At 44.6% G+C, this 14246-nt stretch overlaps 1 protein-coding gene across 4 annotated transcripts in view; it reads right to left on the bottom strand.

The window, feature by feature from the left end:
• GLI3 (GLI family zinc finger 3) overlaps nucleotides 1–14246 on the bottom strand; it is a 274177-nt gene that overhangs the window by 209494 nt on the left and 50437 nt on the right. The window lies entirely within an intron of this gene.

Below are 14246 nucleotides of genomic sequence, written 5' to 3'. Positions count from 1 at the left end.
AGCATATACCAAAATGTTAGCAGTAGTGCTTATCTCTGCGAAGTTGATTACGATGAGCATATTTTACAGTGGGGCCTTGACTTACGAGTGTCCCGACTAACGAGTTTTTTGAGATACCAGCTGTCTCTCCGCAGATATTTTGCATTGAGTTGATAGAGTAATTTGAGTTAACGAGCTCCTTAACGAGCTCGGTCTGGGAACGAATTAAACTCGTAAGTCAAGGCCCCACTGTATTATCTTCTATTGACTGCATTTTTTGACATTTCTCTAAAATTAAAAAAGTCTTAAAATTGTTTAATTTGGAAATAAATGTGTCTTTTCAGAGCTGTTTCATGCTTAAATAGTGTACAGTTCTTACACAGAACATACCGAAATCTCTTGGTCTTTTTGAAACATGAGTTAGTGGTAAATAAAGGAGATGCCAGAACTCTCCCTGCAATTTCCACAGTCAAGTATTTGCTTGAGTATTTTTTTGTCTTTCTGAATCCCCATGGCTATGGGAAGGAGGTTAGAGGCATTCTGTGAGCCCACGCCCAGTTTAGCCCTAATTCCCCAGACAAAATAGAACCTGGGAGGACTCATTTGTTTCTCCGCTCTGCAGCAATGACCCAGCTGACTCAGCACACAGCTATTTATTAATAAATGCTATGTGCAATTACTCGGTTTTATAAAAACTGCCATGTCTTCCACCGCAGTTACACCATCACACACACACACACACACACACACACACACACACACACACACACAGCCTTGTCTTTAACAGGACACTGCCAAGAGCTTTGCCTTCACCATGCAGCAACCTTGTGAACTATGAAGATTATTTCACATTTTAAAGCCCTGGAAACAGAGGCTCAGAGAGATAAAGCATCTTATTCAAAATCCCACAGCTAGGAAACAGCAGTCAGAGCGAGACGACTCGTCAAGACGACTGAGTCAGGAGTCCAGCCCTCCAGCCCTGTAGTAACCCAGGCTGCACCTCACACTCTGGGGGGTACACCGCTGTCAGCCACTTGTTAGTCTGTCTGCAAGTCAAGCTGCCGTGACAATGGTTGCATTTTCATTTTGCATCCTGCGGCAGGTAGCGGCCCTGTAGGTGCTGGGGAAATGCTGGTGCCTCTCTCACCTGGAGAGGTAGAGCCTTCAGGAGCAGCAGGCTGGATTGGCCGAGCAGATGCACAGGTGAGCAGTGTTCTCAAGGAATCAGCTGAAAAGCCTAACACATACTGAGCGCTTTTTTGTCTGGTCTTCCCTCACATCCCAAGCAACTTTAAGTCAACTACTGCTAAGGCCTGAGTCTGGCTCTAATTTCTGAAAAGGGAGTTTAAAAATCGCATCTGTGTTACTTTTCAGTCTCTACAATAAACCTGGGAGCATGAACAGGCTGAGTGTCCTACACGGAGCTGGATGATGACTTGGCAGTCTATTTTCCCTTTTGTGGAAAGCTGTCCATTTATTCTGATTTAGAAGTAAATATTATAATACTCCCGGTTCTCCCTCCCTTCCGTCATTTGCATTCCAAGTTGGGCCTGCCAGAAGGCTTGACAAGAGCATGGCACACAGGCTCCTCTCAGGAGCACAGCGGGATGTCTGAATCACTGAGCCCCAGAGCAGAGAACCTCAGGAAATCCTTAAGTAACAGGATCAACCAAAATATAGCCAGTGCCTCTCGGGAAGGGGCTGGGTTCATGCCCACGCAGATGTGACGCGGGGAGATGAGGAACAAGAGTGGCCACTACAGAACCTGAGAAAAAAGGCAGCGCTTGTCCATTTCAGTTCTCACAACGTTATATTTTCAGTCGCTAAATAAAGGACACACACTTGACCACTGCCACTTGGCTTTTGCTGAGGGATTATAGAAATCTTGCCGTACTCTGTTAATTCTTCAAAAATATCCCAATTTTCTATTTCTCCCAAAGGACAAAAAGGCAATGTAAAGCAGACTCCTGATAGTGTTTGACTAAACAAACAAAAATGTTAAGCGTAGTATGGTTTCATGTATTTTATGGAATAAAAGACTCAGTAATATGGATGAGGCACTAATAGTTACAATATAATATAAAATATAAACATTCTGACTGTTCAAAAATTCCAGATGACCATTTTATGACATTTACAATCAATTAAGGATGCCTATCGCCTGATAATATCTGGGCAACTAGATTTTCTTTTCCATCTGACTTATCTCACCTAAACCAGGTAACCTCCCTTATCTGCAATTATACAAATAAAGATTTCTTTGGACAAGTCTTACCTGTGAGAAATGGGGAACGGACTTACAAATTTGATTTCCTGACTTTTGTTTACAGGAAACTCAGGTTCATAATTGGGTCTAGAGATGTCTGCACTGTATGTCAAAACTTCTTTCCACAGAAGTCACCTTTCAGCCGATCCCACCGACTTGGCTGGCTTCATCCCTAACACCTGCTTATTCACTTCCTCCCCCTGAAATGTTAAAAGCTCTGTGTTGCTAACCAGCTGGTAGAGTTGAGCAAATCCCCCTAAATCAGCCCCTGCCAGACGACCCGGGAGTTAGTTCATGGTGGCTCTTTGCTGACACACAGAGAAAACAAGTACATTTTGGTTCACAAAGGAGCCTTCACATGTTTCACAGACCTCTTCTTTCATCTGTCGGTTCACAGCTCGTTTTTGATGAACTGTGTTCATCAGCCGCCCCCCAGGGCCGCACAGAGGGTGACAGCACGGGCGTGGAGTCTGGCTGCAAGGGTTCAAGGCCTGGCCCCTCACTGCACTCAGTACAGAGTCCCGGAACTCCCAGCGCTGCTTCCTCATCTGTGAGTCGCGGCAGTGGCAGCGGGCTTGCCGTGAGGATTAAGGGGCACACATGAGAAGTGTTCTATAGATGTTAACGCTCAGTAGAACCGCTCGCCCCATGCTGGCATACAGTATGTCTGTACAGCTGTGGGATCATCTTTCCTGCCTGATTTATTTTAAATTCAGACTCCTACCTTATAGTTGCACCCCATGCCATTTTGTTGAGTCCATTAAGTTCCTAGAGAGACCTGAGACCAGCTGATCCAAAACACACCACATATGTGACAGTACATGCACCTGTGTGTCTGTAACCAACTGAGTGGTAAATGTTTCTAAGTGCTACCATTTACCAGTGATGCTAGCATAAATGCGATGCCCTGGACCAACTCCCCAAAATGCTCACCTTCCACACCTCAGTCCAGCTGTGGGAGCTGAGGACACAAACTGCACCCCTTTGGGCCTCAGTTTCTTGAGTTTGAAAAATGGAGGTGACAACAGCTTCCCTCATAAAACTTTGGTGAGCAGGAAATGAGTTCCCTTATACAAACTTATACAGAAAAGCAAAACTGCTCTATGGGAGTAAGTGGATTCTAATTTGCATGCTGGGATAAATAATAATACTAACAGCAACACCAATAGCTATCAAGTGTCACGCTGTGCAAACCCTTCACATCTTTGATTTCCTTAAATCCTCACCACGATCTTATTATTCCCATTTTGCCAATGAGAACAGCAAAGGTTAGAGAGGGCAAGAGAATTTCCCGAGGTCACGCAGCAGGGTCAGACGAGGCCCAGGTCTGAGTCCCACAGGACACGTACTCACTCTGCCCTGGACAGCACAGGCCCAGAAACATCCTCTTATTTTGGCAGCTCTGAACTTGCCAACTGAGCTCCAAGTCACAACAGTAAAATGGAGGAGGATGGTCACATGGGTTAGCCAACAAGATCATTGACATCAGGCACAGAGACCAGCAAAGGGATAGATGCCCGGGCCAGTCCATCATGAAATCCTGTTTCAACTGGATTTAGCATTTACTCAAACCTCATTACTTGTGCCCCACACATGTTGGTGCTGACCAAAGATATCCTCCAAGATTCATCTGGTGCCAGAGGGAGCTGGTTCCCAGCTGAAGTACAGAGGGACCATCCGCCTCCACATTTTGTGCACTACTTGGCCCCTCGGTCTTGACAAATCCTGTTTAGGCCCATGGATCACATAATACTCGTTCATGAAAACAGATGTCAGCTCAGGTTTCTAAAACTCCTCTACCCTCATCCAGGATCTAAACCAGTCCATGGAGCCAAGAATCCTAAGACTTCAATCAAAAGAAATAAAATAAGACATGAACTCATGCAAACAACTGCCCAAAGCAGTACAAGCCGTCAGTTGTATAAGTAACAGACTCCCAGCCCCAGTCAGAACCCAGCTGGGAAAAGTCTGCTTCCTCATGTGTCTAAGACAACCTACTTCTTCAGCCCTAAGCTACTGAGAAAAATAGAAGGTCCAGAACTGAATTCAGCGAGGAATTCCTCCAAGGAGCTACTTCCCAAACCTTCACTGGGTTGCGCCCTTCTCCTCTGGACTCAGGTGCAGGGTTATTGACCACTGAACCCTGTTGCTGCCCAGCTCCTGGCTTCCCTGCCTGCAGACGGCTGGGAACGTAGGCAAGAAGGCTAGATCCTGTCCCCTTGGCACCTATGAGACCTTTCTCCAAATTTCAAGTCAAGAGCCAAGCTATTTGACTGGCGCACACACTGAGGAGAGCCAAACCTGAATCATACTGAATCTCTCATGGGGCCGAGAAGGGGGCACTTCCGTTTATGCTCTCTTTGCTGCCTGACTCACCTACTTCCTGGTCACCGGCTGTTTCACACAGGGCACTATGCCAGGTGCCCGTAGGTCAGTCCCAGTCCTTCCCTCTGGAAGCTTACAGACACCTGCTAAAGAGTCCATATTCTAGTGGGGGGGCTGGCTTTAGCTCAGCGGTTCCTTCGCATACAGAGCTTTCTAGTGGGGGTTAGTGAGGGTGGCTAGAGGTCAGCAAAGGCCTCAAGGGACCCTTAAACTGAATAATGGGATCTATCCAGAGATACCAGCTCTGGGAGAAGAGACAGAGATGGTCTTGAACATTCAAAGCACAAAAACATGAAGACGACTGTGACTTGAAACAAAGAGGAAGGTTTCTTCATGATTGTCTTTAGAAACCAAGGGCAGTAGGACTGAATGGCCAAATAAGGGGGCGAGGAGGGGAGGAATGAGGCTGGGTCATTATCATCACCAGTTTGCAGGTAAGGGAACTGAAGTACAAAAAGGCCAAGCAGTGCTGGACATGAACCCAGTCTGACTCCAGGACTCAAGTCTTTGATCATGAGCTCTAATTCTACTTTTCTATGACTTCAAAATGTAGAAATGTAAAATATTAGGCTTGATGGAAAAGTGATCACTAATAATCAGTTTATCCAAGGAATAAGGGACTGAAGACAAACTGCAGAGTGAATCACAATTATAAACAGAGATGGAAAGCACAGACAAGGGGCATTTTAATAGCTCAAAACTGACACAATTCCATGTGCCTCAGTTACAATCTCCATGCCTCCTGGCTTTGGCTTGTCCAGTAAAACGATGCTAGTGTCATATTTAGTGGGATAGCTAGTGCATGAGTTTCTTTCCCCAAATGTTTTACTGTGGTAAAATACACATAACATAGTATTTACTATCCTAACCACTTTTAAGGGTACAGTTCAGGGTATTAAGGACATTCGTATTGTTATGTAATCATCACCACCATCCATCTCCAGAACTGTTTTCATTCCCCTAATGCATAGCTTCTGATGAGGCTCCGCTTTAAGCAATATCACTCACAATGTTGTAAATATTCACTAAACCCTGCCATGTGTGAAACTGGGCGAGATGTCAGTGCATCAAGACAGACACAACACAGCTCTGCCTTCATGGAGCTCAAAGTCTACTAGCAGAACTGGACACATAATCAAATTGGGGCTTAAACAAATTTCAAGGGCTGCACAATTAAGAAATTAAATGGATACAATTTAAGATATTAGCCCCTCTGTTGTTGTTCAGTGGTTGAGCATCAACCCATGAACCAGGAGGTCAGGGTTCAATTCCTGGTTAGGGCAAACGTCTGGGATTGTGGGCTCAATCCCCAGCAGGGGGCGTGCAGGAAGTATAGCCGATCAATGATTCTCTCTCATCACTGATGTTTCTATCCCTTTCTCCCTCTCCCTTTCTCTTTCTGAAATAAATAAAAACATAGTTTTTTAAAAAAGAAATTATACGGATAATGAACGCCCAGCTCGGAAAGCGCCTAGCGTAAGACAACATGCAAATGTCACAGAGGACTAGAAGCCACTCACACAACTTCTCTCCTTTGGAATAGAAAGTTCCAGAAGGAGACAGGGCAAAAATATGTATTACCCAAAGCACTGATAAAGTTTTAAAAATTAACTCTGTTTCACACAGGTAGCCTCTGGGGGGACCCGAATTTCCAGTAAGTAGTCAAACTGCAGGCGACCAAGATGCAGTTTAGTTTAATGCAGTTTAATTCCACAGTCACATGTGGAAGTCCCTTTGGTAGCTACCAGCACTGCAGAAGTCATGGTACAGAGCATCCTGGAATAGGTGTCTTTGAAAAGACAGCCTGCTCTCACCACCTAAGGCAGTGGTTCTCAACCTTCTGGCCCTTTAAATACAGTTCCTCATGTTGTGACCCAACCATAAAATTATTTTCGTTGCTACTTCATAACTGTCATGTTGCTACTGTTATGAATCATAATGTAAATATCTAATATGCAGGATGGTCTTAGGCGACCCCTGTGAAAGGGTCATTCGACAGCCAAAGGGGTCACGACCCACAGGTTGAGAACCGCTGACCTAAGGTAAAACAATACAACAAAAAGACCTTGCCTTTGATCTCCAAGGAACTCATCTTCCCTCTCAAGAAGAAAGAAGAGCTATTCCTTTAGCAATCAGATGGGCCTCATCTGATAGAATCAGGGCCCCTTCACCCATTCAACAAATATGTATTAAGCTCTCACCATGTACTAGAAATTAGTAACTAGACCCTGTTTCAGGCACTTGGGCTACTATACCAGGCAAGAAAATAGACACAACTCCCCATCAACAGAGGAAACAGGCAACATTTGTTAGAGGGTATCAAGAGCTATGAAAAAATAAAAAGTGGAGTGATGTAGGTGGAGGCGGGCGATAGGGAGAGAGGGGGAAGTGGGAGGAAGGCAGGAGGCGATAAGGTGATACTGGCGGATCTCACTGAAAAACTGGCATTAGGGCACAGAATTGAAGGAGATAAGGGAGTTAGAAGAGGTGGGGGAAGAATGAACAGCGAGAACAAGAGGCCCCAAAGCAACGGCTTTCCTGGTGTATTTGGAAAACAGCCCAAAGCAGAGTGTGACTTAAGCAGAGGGAGTGGGGTCGGGGGAGAGCATGCAGGGCCCTGGATTTGGGTCCAAGTGAAATGGTGAGTTCACAGCAGAAGGGTGACACAATCTAATCTACATTTTAAAGGCTCACTCTGGCTCCTTGTTGACAGAGACAGTAGGGAAGTTAAGTAGATCCAGGCAGGAGGCAGGCAGCTATTGGTGAAATCCTAGGAGGAGTTGAAGGTGGCTCCTAGGAAGACAGCAGGGAGCCGAGCTTTGGGAAGGTAGAGCCAACATGGGTCCAAGATGTTGAACAACTGGAAGGATGGTGGTACCATGAACTGAAAAGGTGGGATGAGCAGATTGGAAAGGGTGGGAAATCTGCTCAGTTCTTCAGTGACATATTTAGGATGATATCTGTTATACTAGTATAATGCAACAGAAGTGTTGTTGAATATACCAATCTGAAGTTTTAGAGAGTGAGGTCTGGGCCGGAAGAACAAATCTGGTCGTTACAAGCAAATCAAGAAATCAATGTTTTTCAATTTGCTATCACCAAAGGAATGAGCAGAGACAGACAGGAAGACCCTGAACTCTGGGGTACCCAACATTAAAACACTGGAGAAAGAGGAGCCGGCAACGGATGGATAAGCAGTGTCCAGAAAGCAGAACGCAGGCAGAAAGATGAGCTGGATGTCAAGTAAAGAAGGTACACTGAGGAGGAGAGAGGGAAGAGCTGTGTCAAACGCTGCTGAAGGGCCAAGTATGACGAGGACTGAAAACTGACCGTTGGATTTACCCACATGGGATCCCTGATGGCCTTGACAAAGCAGTCTCCATAGAGCAAGAGATCAGAACAAGGCCAGAGTGGGTATGAAAGGGAATGGCTGAAGAGAAGATGGAGACAGTGAATATCAACAACCCCTTGAAGATTTGCTGCAAATACCTGAGGGGCTGGGGAGCTGGTCATTGGTGAGGGGGAGTAAGATCAAGGAGCGTGTTTCTTTTAAGAGGACTGATGCTTATACACAGGTAACATCATCCAGCAGGAAAACAAACCAGATGATTTAGAAGGAAAAAGGGATGACTATGGGCATGGTGGCTGGAGAAGATAAGAACTGGACCCATAGGATATCTGGGGGAAGCGGCTTTAGATAGCTCTGATAATAGAGGTGAGGAGATGTGGCTGTAGGAGCTGGTGCAAGTTCTCTTGCATTGGCTTGAATGTGCTTAGTAAAAGCAGAAAATTAAGCCCCTGGCCAGGTAGCTCAGTTGGTTAAGAGCATCTTCCGATACACTAAGTTCAATCCCTGGTAAAAGAATCCCTTTTACAGAATCCCCCAAAAGTCTCTCTTAAATATTAGCTGTTATCATCCTTTCAAGCTTAACCATCACCATACTAGTGGTGCCAACCAGTCCCATAGCAAGAGCTTACAACAAGCAAGCTTTGAACAGTAACTGATTTCTGGGGACAGCAGGGAGGAAAAGGATCCTGACAGGAATCCATGTAAGTTAGTTTACTTTTCCTTCCAGGTCACTAACAGATCTGTGACAGCCCAGACTTCTCCCAACCCTTCATAACCCCAAAATAAAGAACTTGTATGGGCACCCCCTTTCATGTGCATACTTATGCATGGGCTCAAGTCAAAACTCAGGAGTCATCTGAGATTCTTCTTTCCTCCCATACCCTGGTCCAACTGCATGTCCACACCACAGGCTGAATGTGGCCATTTCTATCCATCTCCAGAGTGACAATGCCGGCAACAGGCTTCTAAATGGCCTCCTACATACACTCTTACCCTTCATATTAACCAGGTGATCTTTCCAGAACAAAGGGGGCAGGAGCACAAAATCATAAGCCTGACCTCCGCACACTGGGTCCCCAGCTCTGCCACTTACCAGCCCTATGGCCTTCGGCAAGTCACTTAACCTCTGTGCTCAGTTTCCTCATCTGCAAAATGGGGATAATAGCAGCTCCTACTTGCTGAGGCTGCTGTGAGAATTAAACGACTGGTTCCTGTGAAACACTTAAAATAGGACTGGCGCATGCTAGTGCCCTCTCTAGAAAAGCCCCCTCCTATTTCCAAACCCTCCAATAACTCCTGGCAGACTCAGAAGAAAATCTAAATGCCTTGCCTTGACCTCATTTCCTTCTGCTTCCCCTTGTTCTTGCCCTTCTGTGTCTGCTCTGGAATACACCCAGCCTATGTCCCCTACAAGCCTCTGCTCTGTTAGCCCCTCAGTCTGCCATGTTCTTCCCACATCTTCCCATGGACGTGCCTTCTGGTCTTCCACAGCTCCTCAGTGACTCACCATCTCAGTCCTTTTATGGCCATCAGAGCGCCTATCCCACCAGGTCCCCAAAACCAGGCACTCTTCTAGGTCCCGGAGGTAGAGCATTACACAGACTAGGTTCCTGCCCTCAGGAGCAGGCAAGCCTGCTCTACCTGTGTAATGCTCTACCTCCGGGACCTAGAAGAGTGCCTGGTTTTACTAAGTGGACAATGAACACTGTGACTGATGATTGCTTCCATGAAGGAATGAACAAACACACAAACATAGCCATGTGATACACAGGGTGTCCCCCCAAAAATATATACATACCTTGCAGCTGATAGTTCAACTGATGATTCTTTCTTCTCAGATTTAATTATTCAAAGTATGTGTACGTTTTGGAGGTACACCCTGAATACTGTGGTGAACGTCCAGATGTTCAATCCAGACCTCACTTCAAAGAACAACCTGTTACTTCAGCTGCTATCGGCCGATTCCCTTCAACTTAGCGCCTGCAGGGACTGCCCGAGCTGTACAGAACTGCCTTCCTCAAGGTCACCTTGATAACTGATCTATGTGAGGGTATGAAGGTCTGGCCATCTCAGTCCAATTCAGGACAGCTCTTACAGTCCATACCAGATGCAGAGCTCCCTGTGGGTTTGGCTGAAGCTGGTGTCCGGGCCTGCACTGCACCTCAACATCTTCCTGCACCCACTCCTGCTCCTTTCCACACGTGCCCATCTCAAGGGACCGCCAGTAAACATCCGCACACTAAACCCCACCTCAGAGACCACATCCAGGAAATGCACCCTGCAATGCACACTATGCTCCAAGGGGGACGCTAGCCCCACCCACCCAGGCATGCAGGTCCTCAGGCTGGGGAGGTCTGCACACCGGTATCTGCCCAGTGCCCTCTTCTGCCCGGACTGATAGCTTTTTAACCATAGTGCCTGGGCCTCAGAGCCCACCCTGATGTGGCGGTGATGACCTTGGGAGGAACTTCATTCAGTCCACGTTTTCCTGATGCTATCAGAACCCACACATTTTCAAACCTACACGTGGTATGCTAGTTGTAATTCAGCCATATTTTTTTTCAGACTCAAAGGAAATAATGTAGAACTGCTTCCATCTCTCTGGCTGCTCTCTCATTCCATATTACTCTTACATGTTCTCCTGCATCCTTTTCTGGCAGCCACTCAAAGGTGATTCAGAAACATGCTCAGAAGCCTTTAAAGTGGTAATTTGAACCCCACACGTGAAGCCATCTTTTCCTAATAAATTACAGCAGGATGCTCAGAGACATTTTCTGTGTACTTCTCAGATGCTACACATGCGCTCCTGTCTTGCAGCACGAGGGAAGTGCAATGCTTTATTCATGCCATTCTGCAGCCACCCAAATGCACTTCAGCTTGTCTTGCGCAGTCTGGGGCAGTTACAGATGTGCTGCCACAGAGGCACAGTGCGTGGTCTCTTTGACCAAGCAGTGGTGCTCTCCAGCTGGCAACAGGGGCAATTCGTGTCCAGGATGAAAGATTGTGATTTAAAAAAAAAATACTCAGGCCAAAACCGGTTTGGCTCAGTGGATAGAGCGTCGGCCTGCGGACTGAAAGGTCCCAGGTTTGATTCCGGTCAAGGGCATGTACCTGGGTTGCGGGCATATCCCCAGTGGGAGATGTGCAGGAGGCAGCTGATCGATGTTTCTCTCTCATCGATGTTTCTAACTCTCTATGTCTCTCCCTTCCTCTCTGTAAAAAATCAATAAAATATATTTAAAAATAAATAAATAAATAAAATAAAAATACTCAGGTAACAGAATTTGAGACATGCTTTCTTGGGTTGACCATCTCTACACACACACACACCCTGGAGCGTAGGGGCTTGACTTCTCCCTGCCGTTGGGGTGCACCGATCTGGGCTCCTCCCTGGATGATGGCAGCCGTTTCGGTGACAGCTGGCTGGTGTACTTCTGGCAAAAACCTAACTGAAGCAGGGACTAAGAATTTAGCCTCACTGTCACCTTGCATTAAGCAATAATCAAACAAGCCCAACCATATCATCAGCCACCCGGGTATGAAATTCCACCTTAAATTGACTTGGCACATCAGAACCAGGACTTTATGCTACAGAAGCTTGTATCTGAAACAAAGTCAAATCTCCGCACCTCTCACCAACTTTCCCTGACAATACCCTCCCATGAAATAACGGATTGTCCTCGCTTTTGTCTCCCAATAGCACTTCGAAAACTTCTCAACCATTATATTGGTTGTAAATGTTGCCCAACCCAAGTTTGAATTTGTTAAACTCTGTCCTTTCCATCCCGATTAGCATCCCTCATGGCCAGCACAAGGCTGGTCCTCTAAATTACAGAAAAGACAATGAAGCTCTTGATTTACGGGAAAAGGGTACTTTAAATGTCCTCGGCCATTGCTAAGGTAACGTCATGTTATGATCAAGGACCTAAGAACATACACTGGAGAAAGGGAAGTCTTCAATAAATGGTGTTGGGAACATTTCTCTGTGGAGAGCCACATGCCAAAGAAAGAAGCTTGACTCTTATCGTACACCATACACAACAATTAGCTCAAAGTGGATTAAAAACTTGAACCTAAGACCTGAAGCCATAGAATTCCTAGAAGAAAACACAGGTGGTAAGCTCCTTAACAAAAGTCTTGGCAGTGATTTTTTAAATCTGACACCAAAAGCAAAAATAAACAAATCAACTACACTCAATGAACTGCATCAAGCTTCTAAAAAGCTAAAATGCTACTGCACAGTGAAGGCAACCACCAACAAAATGAAAAGGAAACCCACCAAATGGAGAAAATCTTTGCAAATCATATATTTGATAAAGGGTGAATTTTTGAAATATAGAAAGAAATCATACAACTCAATAGCAAAAAAACAAACACTCTGATTAAAAATTTGGCAGAGGCTCTGAAAATATACTTTTCCAAAGAAGACATACAGTTGGATAATAGGTACATGAAAAGGTACTCAACCAGTAGGGAAATACAAATCAAACCTACAATGAGCTATCACCTCACAATTGTCAAGATATGCAAACAACTAAGTGTCCATCTATGGATGATGGATAAGGAAATATATATAATGGAATATTATTCAGCCATAAAAAAATAATGAGATCTTGTCATTTGTGATAATATGGACGAATCTCTAGAGCATTATGCTACGTGAAATAAGTCAGACAGAGAAAGTCAAAAACCTTGTGCTCTATCTTATATGTGGAATATAAAAACAAACCAAGGTCATAGGTAGAGAACAGATTGGTGGTTGCCAGAGGCAGAGGGCACTGGGGAGATTAGTTTAAGTAATCTAAATTTAAAGAAAAGAGAAATATAGAAAACACATAAAGATCATCAGTAGGTCAAGGGAAAAAAGTCATAGATCATAAAAACAAAAAATTGTGAAAAGTTATCCAATAAAAATCAACACACATTTTTGATTAAAGAAAAAGTACTAACCTCATAAGATAGTTCCTTAACATGATAAAAATAATAAAATTATTAAAGTAATAGCCAATATGGTTATCATCAGAATTAATCACTATTATCTAGGAATTTGAAGGAAGTTTGATGTGATAGAACATGGAGATCAAATATATAGCAATTGGGAGGGAAAGAAAATATTATTGGCACATAGTATTATAGTCTAATCTAGATATAACAAAAATTATTAAAGTAAATATAGTATTTACTATAGCCATAAAATTGAAAATAAATATCCAGAAATCAAGTTTTTCTATTTACCAGAAATTACTAATTAATAAAAAGAGATATTTTAAACACATATTAACTTCCAGAAATGGTATTAAGCCCTTCACACATTAGCTCATCTAATTTTCACAACAACCCTAAAAAGTAGATAGCATCATTACCTATATTTTATAGGAGAGAAAACAGATACTCAGAAGGATTACATATCTTGCCCTAAATCACACTGGTAGCAAATGACGAAGCCAGTATGAAAACCAGGCCAGCCGGATGCAAAGTCCTCATGTCCACTCCATTCCACCTCTGTCTCCCAATTAAACTGCAAAGGGACACTCTTAATTCAAGCAAACATGCTAAGAGTAAACACACAAGAAATACATGCCACATATATGAAGACATTAAAAATAAAAAGCTTTCTGACAATCACAAAAGATCCCATCTGACTATTTATACTCTTACCGTTGTGATTAGCTAGTTTACTAATATTAACAATAGAAAAAGAGCAAAGGGGAGGCCAGACATTGTAAGCATGGTCATCCATGCAGATTCACCAGGAAGTTAGAGCTTCACGCTCCCCAAGGAACCACTGGTCCATTCCCTGCAGATCAGTGGGGGAAGTGATCCTACAAAGGGGAGATGGAGGCATACACAGTGAAGTCAGGGTGCCACAGGGAAGGGCTTGCCTGTCCGTCTAGCCTGGGAAGAAACTGTTAGCTAGAAGGGTGGAGCCACCACAAGGGCCCGAAATCTTGGAAAATTAAAATAGCCAAAGAGTTCCCTCTTCTTGCTCTCTCCTGTTCTCTTACTCGCTCTTATCCTCCCTTGCTCACTCTTGCTCCATGACCCGAACTCACCCGTGCATTTGCTTGTTCTCTCTCCACAGCCATGTGGTCTTAAGCAGCCGCATGGCCATGGACTGCAGCTGGGAACACAAGCTAAGCTAACCAGATGCTGGCCTGGACTGGACTTCAATATGGAACAGAAATTCTGTGCAGTCGCCTTCATTCTGGCCCTGCTGAAGACACGGTTGGGCTTTTCCCATGCGGGATAGCTTGGAGGAAAACCCCC

Source organism: Myotis myotis, unplaced genomic scaffold (genome assembly GCF_014108235.1).
Source record: "Myotis myotis isolate mMyoMyo1 unplaced genomic scaffold, mMyoMyo1.p scaffold_m19_p_11, whole genome shotgun sequence".
Classification (NCBI taxonomy): domain Eukaryota; kingdom Metazoa; phylum Chordata; class Mammalia; order Chiroptera; family Vespertilionidae; genus Myotis; species Myotis myotis.
This window is presented reverse-complemented; position numbering and strand designations above follow the sequence as displayed.